This window comes from Neophocaena asiaeorientalis, unplaced genomic scaffold, assembly GCF_003031525.2.
Source record: "Neophocaena asiaeorientalis asiaeorientalis breed wild unplaced genomic scaffold, Neophocaena_asiaeorientalis_V1.1 scaffold521, whole genome shotgun sequence".
Classification (NCBI taxonomy): Eukaryota; Metazoa; Chordata; class Mammalia; order Artiodactyla; family Phocoenidae; genus Neophocaena; species Neophocaena asiaeorientalis.
In genome coordinates, this window is record NW_020174712.1 from 6969832 (window position 1) to 6978396 (window position 8565).

At 40.6% G+C, this 8565-nt stretch overlaps 1 protein-coding gene across 2 annotated transcripts in view; it reads right to left on the minus strand.

Annotated features, from left to right (window-relative positions):
• Nucleotides 1–8559, minus strand: part of ZDHHC2 (zDHHC palmitoyltransferase 2) — a 68578-nt gene extending 60019 nt beyond the window's left edge. For both annotated transcript variants that reach the window (XM_024759991.1, XM_024759990.1), the window contains exon 1: nucleotides 8483–8559. The gene's annotated coding sequence lies outside the window, so the exon portion shown is untranslated. The remainder of the gene's footprint in view (nucleotides 1–8482) is intronic.
• Between the last annotated feature and the right edge of the window lie 6 nt (nucleotides 8560–8565).

Here is an 8565-nt window from a genome sequence, read left to right on the forward strand (position 1 = left end):
CCCAGCCACTCCGCGGCATGTGGGATCTTCCCGGACCGGGGCACGAACCCATGTCCCCTGAATCGGCGGGTGGACTCTCAATCACTGCACCACCAGGGAAGCCCAACAAATATTTCTGAATGAATGAACAAGTTAGGGAGGTACTCAGTAAATTATGGATGGTTTGAAATGCATTCTATTCTTGGATTTTAAAATTGCTTGCTAAAATGCAAGTTTATGGGGGCCTCCAAATGAATCACTGCTCTCCACCTCCTCCAACGTACATACAGCTCTCAGTTGTGCATATCTTAGTTTTTAGTATGTCCTAGTCCTGGAATAAGCTGCATTTCATTAAAAATATGCTATAATTAAAACCTTGATTAATTCCAGCTGGTCTCTGCCCTGCATCCCTTCACATTAATGGACCTCCCTGGAGGTGTCCTGTATAATCACTAGTCATAGTTAAGCACATAAATCCCTTACTGCCTTTCTTCCTACAACATGTCACATGGAGGTGGCCACCAAGTAAAAACCCTGATCACAAATTAGTCCCTGCAATTCAGAGCAGGCTTGGGACTTACAGTCTGAGGCTCATAACACTGAAATCTTTTTCTCCGGTGGTAAATGGTACCAGGTGTCTCCCATTAGGGCTCAGCATCAGCTGTTTTGGAGCAGGCTGTTTTTCCCACTACCATATTCCCAATGTGAATTATATGGACATTACAGAGACTGTACTTTAAGTTGCACCATCTCTCACATCCCTACCAATCTGGTGAAAAGCCACACTTCAGATTCAGCCACCTACTACCTCTCCTGAGATGACCTTTGGACCCCCAAAACCATCAGGGACACAGTCTGGTCTGGGTTTTCAGTCACCTCATTCTAAACATACTCATTCAAATACAGTGAAAATCCACTTTTTACATAATGCAATAAACAGAGTCAGAAATTTAATTGTATCTCTATATATATGAGAAAATAGATAAGCATTACAAAGCATTCTGGTCTGCCAAATTTCACCTAGTTATAATCAAATAAATCTATAAAGTTCTTGTAAATACATGAGCTGCTTTTTACAAGGACTGTTGCTATTGTAAGATGACCATGAAGATAAACAAATTAGCTTGAAACTATTGTACTCTTTGGGTATTTGGTCTTAAAGGATGTAGAGAAAAAGGTGTTTTGATTATTGCTTGGTGTTTATTTTACTGAAGAACTGATCTGGACCATTCTGTTCCTTTAGGGTGGCGATGCTAGTGAATAAATCCAGAGGTCAAAATACTTTATAGCAGGAAAGCTTAACTGACACTCTACATGCGGAGAAATTTCAGGATACCATGGAGAAATACTGGCAAAGAAATAAAGCTCAGTGATCTGTAAAAGCACTTCTCTTTCATTTGCATTTAAAAATGTAATCAACAACATATCTAAAATGAACTACCATCAGTATGCATTTTTTAGAGTGCAGAGAAGCGCTAAGATGATAAATGCAGCAGATAGTTTTGCTCCAGCGTCTCCCAAATAAAAATGGATTTTTAACATTTCTGGCACAAATATTTAAAATTGAATTTAAAAGTCGCAGTCAGATGAAAAGTCAAATTAGGAAAAATGCTACACAAATGTTTCAAATGTGATTTAATTTTGAAAGGAAAAATTTCAGGCAATCATAGCCAGTTACTTTATTGCTAACATATGCTTCTTAAGAAACCAGGTCATCTACTTCCTCCCAGCTGCCCTCACCCCACCCCCTGCCCTGCAAATTCCACCCTTTTCCATTCTCAGCATTTGACTGAGATAACAATTAAGATAACATAAAATTACCCTTAAAAGAATTAGAGAAAAATATTTCAACAATGTTTAATGGACTATTAAAGAAATTAATTCAATTATGTTATGCTTTTATTATTAATTCTCTGGTATATATCTACATGGTAATATAACATCGTAGGCTTCCACATACTATTAAGACTGTCTTTCTGAACAATCTTTGTAAAACTGTTTGCCCAATGGAAAACATTAAGAATCTATGGCAAATCTATCATTTTGCAAGTAAGATGAGATAGTATTTCTCCAGTCATGACAATGTTGGAGTCTCAGGGGACCCACGAACTCACCACTTCCTAGAGGAAAGAAGGCTGAGCGATGTGATACAACAGTCAAAATGCATGAAATCAGCAGTATAAATTACAACATGTAAGTCCTGGTTCCATTTTTCTGAGAAGAAAAACCACAAATTTTCCATCAAGATGAAAAAGAAAAACAAACGAAGCAAACAAAGTCCACTGAGAATCTTCTCACTGAGAACGCTCCATCTATACTAATCTCTGGAATATTTGTCTTCTTGGTTTGTTTTGGGTTTTGTCCTCCTGGCACTTCTTCCTACTACAGAGGCCAAAGAGATCAAACACCTGCTCTTGCTAAATAAACCCTGTTGCCTGGGATGTGGGCACAACAACAGCTCGGCCAGCTGATGCTCCCAGAACCATCTTTATGGAGTCACAGGGCGCAGGGATGGCTCCAGGGCTTGGGATGGCTGGCCACTAGGGCAGCAGCTCTTTCCAAGGGTATGACGTCAGCTCTGCTTCACCCACCTTCTCTTGGTTTCTGCTCATTTTCTAAGCTAGGTTCTCCAGTCTTCCCATGGATTCAATGAGGTGTGTTCAGGAAGCTCTCACATTTACTCACCAAGCCACAGGCCCTAAGCTGAGAGCACAGTAAAAGTTGCCCAAGCATTGGGTAGAAATGAGGCAACTGAAACAACCATGTAGTACGTAGCTGAGGCAAAAATTGCTGGTCATAATCTCGCTCTGAGATATTTATATGTGGTAGACTGATACTATGATTAGACAGTCATCACTAGTGAAATGCTCTCCATCGGCTCTTCTGACCTGCTGTACTGATCGTTCTGATTTAACACTGGTACAGCAACCAACTCACAGGCTCCCAGGAGTGGGGTGTTTCATTTTCCATTTCTCCTTCCTGCCCCTGTGCCATGGGAGCCGCATTTTGAAAGTTACCAACCCTTCTCCTTATGCGCAAGCTGGAAGGAAGGCTTCAGTTTTGTTCTGTTTTGTTTTTCCAGAGGCAATTTTTCCCCTTAGCTGTGAGGAAAAGATGTCTATTCAGTTCTCCTCTAAATCATCTCTGTGGGGAAAAAGTGCCTAGCACATAACAAAGGTTCAATAAACACTTTTGAATGAACCCTGCTCAAACCCCTCTGAAGCTGGCCTCTTTCTAACCTTGCAGAAATGCACCTTCTCTAGAGACAATTATCTTGACCTAAGAAACCATCCCTTCAGCTTCTGCTTAACTACTGGAAACACTTGAGCAAGTATTTAATTTGATGGCATGGACACGGCATTCTCAGTAAGCATTTCAAAGTAAACTTTTATTCTCCACAACAAACTTTAAATTGAGTTTGGACTTCTAGACCCTCTTCTCTTACCTATTTACATCATAAAATTGTTTCATAAAAATCAAAGACATTAATTCATTCGACTTTTAGTGAGCACCTCTGCATGCTAAGTACCATGGTAACTGCGTTACTTATGTCATGTCATCTCTAATAGGATTTAATAGCAAACAGTAATGCTGCATTGTCCAATATATAAATTAAAAAGTTTTCTGACACACTAAGTGGAACCAAGAAAGCATTAAGCAGAGGCTTTCTTTCTCCTTTCCCACTGACCATTTATATTAAAGTCAAATGGTACACAGGTCAAGAATTTGGAGTATATCACATTTTATACATTTGAATTTTAGATCTGAAGAAATGTTGAGTTATCCCTCTATTTAGACAATTAAAAATCTTGAAAGTATTTGATAATATCAAGAAAAGTTAAAGAACTAATATATTTTAAATCAACTGTCAACAAGAAATAATTTCTAAGTATTTAGGCATTAAACATTTAGCATGTGTACATCTTCTATGGATGTGCTTTCTGTGTCATTTACAACTATTTTAATAATTATAGACTTGTAACACTTGTATTCTCAAGATCATTTGTCAGTAGTTTTTTCTAAAAAAGTTTTAATGTCCTGCATAATTTTAAAAAATGATAGTTTACCAATAACAAAAACACAGTTCTTTCTCTGTGGGGCTCAAACTCATTTCATGATGGAAAACAACTTAGAGCCCCATTCAGTCTCCATCCTTGAACATGCAATGGCCTTGAATTAATGGTAGATCGTAAGAGAATCCACGTATGAGGTTTTATATGTTTTATCCTTAAAGATATCCTTAAAAGAAAGAAAATGTAATTTTCTATCTCCTAAGCTGATCCCTAAGTATGTAGACTAATCTTATAATTCTTGAACATCTTCAATAATCACTGTGGAATACAAGAGGTTGCAGTCATTTCTGAGAGGTGTTTATTAATAATAAAGACTGCAAACCCATGAGTAAAACCCCAATATTCTAATGGTCTAACTTCTAACATAATCCAGGGTCAGCAATCTATTGCCCAAGGGCTGTCTGGCCTGCTGGCTATTTTTATAAATAAAATTTTATTGGAACACAGTCACACCCATTTGTTAAATTATCTAAAGTTGCTTTTGTGCTACAACAGTAGTGTTGAGTGGTTGTAACTATCTGGCCCAAACTATAAACCCTTTGAAAATTCTGAAATCATTATATAAAGGCTGTTTCCCTTACTTTCAGAGCTGTGTTAACTCTTATTAAACAACAACAATAAAGTTTAATGAACTTGCTAAAGGACTTCATTGGGCTAGAGAGATTCGGTGAGGGGTTTGCAAGGAAAGGGAGACATTTTAACATTTGTACCACAGAAGCTGAAGTCACATTGGTTAATTTGGAAAAAGGACATAGAACTGGTAGCAACTCTTGGACATTTAATGTCCGCATCTACAAATGCCAGAGAGTTGGCCTAAATGATCTTTAAGCTTTGCAATCTTCATGATTCTCTGAAATGACTTCAGTAAATCCATAAGCAAACTCAGAACCACATGAGCACACAACTTAATAATAAATGTTTCATGGCACCTGCCTAAGGTGAAGGCAGGGAAGGAATACATTTTAGAAAAGTGGAAACCAAAATTATTAAACAAGGGTATGTGGAGCTTTCTGGTACTATTCTTGAAACTCTTCTGTAACTTTGAAATTATTATCAAATTAAAAGGTATAAAAATAGTTAAAACAATTTTAAATGTTAGCACTTAAAAGGGAAAACTTCAGTCACCGTATTCCACAAAGTTAACACAATGACTGCCATAATGGATCTGGAAAACACATACGCCATGCTTAGTATGTTCCTTGAACCAAGCACGCCTGCAGATTACCGTCATTCCCTCTGTTCTGCATCCTAATTACCCACCTTACAGATTTTACCCTTTGAATTTATCTTACTTTACGGAAAATGAGCTAACTAGTAATTAAAGGGATCCAAAGACAGATAAGACACAAAAGAAGCCGGAGTGGAGAGAGTAGTAGGAGGCAGAAGGAGGGACTAGAAGAGATCAGTTAATCAATTAACTAGATAAACATGTTCTGAAATGAGCACATAGCAGCAGCTCTATTTTCTCTCTTCTTTGGTAGACGAGGAAGGAAACTAACCCCAAATACTTGACTCTCATACAACATATGTACATCCTGTATATTTTTTATGTACACATAGTCCAAAAAGAGATATGAGTTTATTTTTTCTAAATACAAACACTAAGCAAACATTATGCTAATTGAAAAAGTGCCTAGAGAGCCACACACATCCACATCGTTAAATATAGAAACTAACTGTAAGGAGAATCATTATCTCCAGTTTCCAAGGATACCAGGGTAAGCACCACTCCTAAACTGCAGTTAATTCAGCAAAGGGCACAAAGTAATTTATATTCAGGGTCATCTCTGCTGACAGCAGATACAGAGGGAAGGCCAGGGTAAACCGCCCTGTTTTTCTATTCTGTTTGTTACTCACTCTAATTCCCAACCCCCAACCCCCATCCCCTGGTCCCAACCCTGGCCAATGTTTTATGGGTAAAATTTGGAAAATCTGATGGTAAACAGCAACTTCCAAGAGCAACAGAATCCACAAAGGGCAGGGCCGTCAGAGATGCGAATAACGCTGGGGGGTTGGGAAGGCTGGCATTCCTCTTCGCTTTGTTTGTGAAAAGGAGAGAAGCCTGCTTTTGTGTGCTTGCCACACCAGTGGCCCCCTTTCCCAGTGCCTGTAAGGGAACTGTACAGTTAATTTCAACTTCCCACCCAACCAAGACTATCCAAGCTTTTAGAGCTTACCCCTCCTAAACTGTCACAGCGTCTAGAATCAAATTCATTTTCAATTTTCTCTGTCTTCTTGACTCTAGGATCTAGACGTTTCATACGATTACTTACAATTTGTTTCTATAGCTTTAATATAAAAACTACTTTCTGACAACTTCAGAGAGATTGCCTCTGAATTATTTTGTTCTTGTTGTTTATTCAAGGCTATTTATTGCTTTCAACATGACACGCACTGTACCAGGTGAGGGAGGCAGTGATGAGAAATGATATGAGACTTCACTTTTGATCTCCAGGGAAAGTATCAAAAACAGGCCATGTCACTTAGGCAGTTTAAAAAGAGGCATTCCCCTCTCAGTCAAATTTTCACTTACTAAAATAGTGATGTGGATTTCATGGATACTTTAGATTTACCTTAAACTTACAGAAATTAAAATATAAATATATAAAATATATAAAAATAATATCCAGATAAAACAGCGGTTTTCCATTTAGTTCCTCCCCATCACCTGTCCACTCAATACAGTAAGACATACTATGTAGAACTCAGCTGGGACAGAGATAATTGTAAGGGAAGAAAAGCTCTCCCAGCCTTCATGTGTTTCTTCCTGACGGGCATGAGACTGCATCAGGCTAAGCTTCTTATCTTACTGTGAGGATGTAGGCAAATAAATTGCCTGTTTTGATAACTGAGGTCTTCTTCTGAGACTTTCCTCTTTTGCACCAGTTACAGTAATTGAAACTGCTCACTGCTTCTCTTTAAGAGAAGGAATGAAATACAACAAACGTTTCTAATAGTTATGTAACATTTCAGTATACCTCAATAAGGCAAGTTGTTTTAATATTAACAGTTAATACAAAAAGTACGTTTCTGAAAATTTTTTCCTGTACATTTTTGATAACTTGAATGCTACATACTCAGTTGCACTGTCTTGATTTCGGTACCCAATCCTTTTTTTTTTTAAAAAAGCTACTTTTGTACTGAAATATTGTTTCTAAATTCAATAAACAATATAGTAATAATATCAAATTTTAAAACTATATGAAATGGGAAGTTAGTCTCAATTCTGTTAAAAGTTTTGCCAGTAATTATTTTGGTGTATTATTCTGACACCTATTATTTCTCACAAGGGGCAACATTTTGAGGTAAGATGGCTTCAGAGAAGATTCTATGACTGAATCTTGCAGCTTGCAAAACACTTAAATTGAGAAGGTTCAACTAAACAGGCCACCGTTTAACCTTTCTCCTGGCCTCACGGGAAGCTAATGCTCCCGAGGGCGAAAACACAAAACACAAAAAGCGTTCACAAGTCACTGGCAGAAAGGTCATCCTCTGGTTTATCACCTTTTCTGATAACACAGATGAGTTTTCACAAAACCTCTAAGGTAGAAACCGGCTTACATTAAGAAACAGAATTGTATTCCCTAATCGTGCGTAATCAACTTTTTTTCTTCTCATCTTCAGCGCTGCAAATACCCCATCCAACCGATTCTGGAGCCTAAAACTTGGACTGGAGCCACTTGGCTCTCCGGATGAAGAAACATCAGATGGTCGCCTCCTTTCTTCCTTCTATTATTCTAACACGTAAATTACGGTCTTGCGTACTGCATGTATCTTCGAAAATACTTTATAGTAGCTGACCACCCACCCACCTCCACTTCACTAACAAGTGTCCAATTGGCAACGCTCAAAGATCATAAAGGCAGCAAAAACGCCCCTGCGGGCTGTCACAAATTTTTAAAAAGTGGATTGAGGACAACCAGAAACGGGCAGCTCTGACACGCGAGGCCACCGTCCCCCGCGCCGGTCTGGCGCAGCTCAGATCCTGGGCCCAGCTCGGAGCCCTCCAGCCTCCAGCGCAGCCTCTCCGGGCCTCACCCCTCGGCGGAGGCTGGGGCGGCGGACACCGCCGTTGTCCCGAGTGCCGTCCTGCCGAGGGCGGGGGTGGCTGGGCTGCGCGAGCGTCGGGGTGGAGGTGACACCGTAGCCGGAGAGTTGCGAGGGGAAGGCGACGGTAGCGCGAGCGGAAGGAGGCTGCCGCGAGGCTGTTTTCGGCCGCGGCGCCGGTCGAGAAGCAGCCAGTTGGCGGCGCATGGGGCGCGACAGGCTCCGGGGTGGGGAAAGCGGGCGCGCGGCGCCGTGCGCTCGGCGTCCCGGGACTGTCGAGTGGGCGGCGGAGGGGGCGAGGGGCGAGCGCAGAGGCCGCTAAGTGGTCGGGCCGGCCCTCCGGGGGCGGGGGGAGGGCCGAGCGAGGGCGGGCGCGCACTCACCTATGCACAGCTGGATGGCGTAGGCGTAGTAGGACCAGCCGAGCAGGAGGCTGATGAACACCACGGGGATCCAGTACAGGACC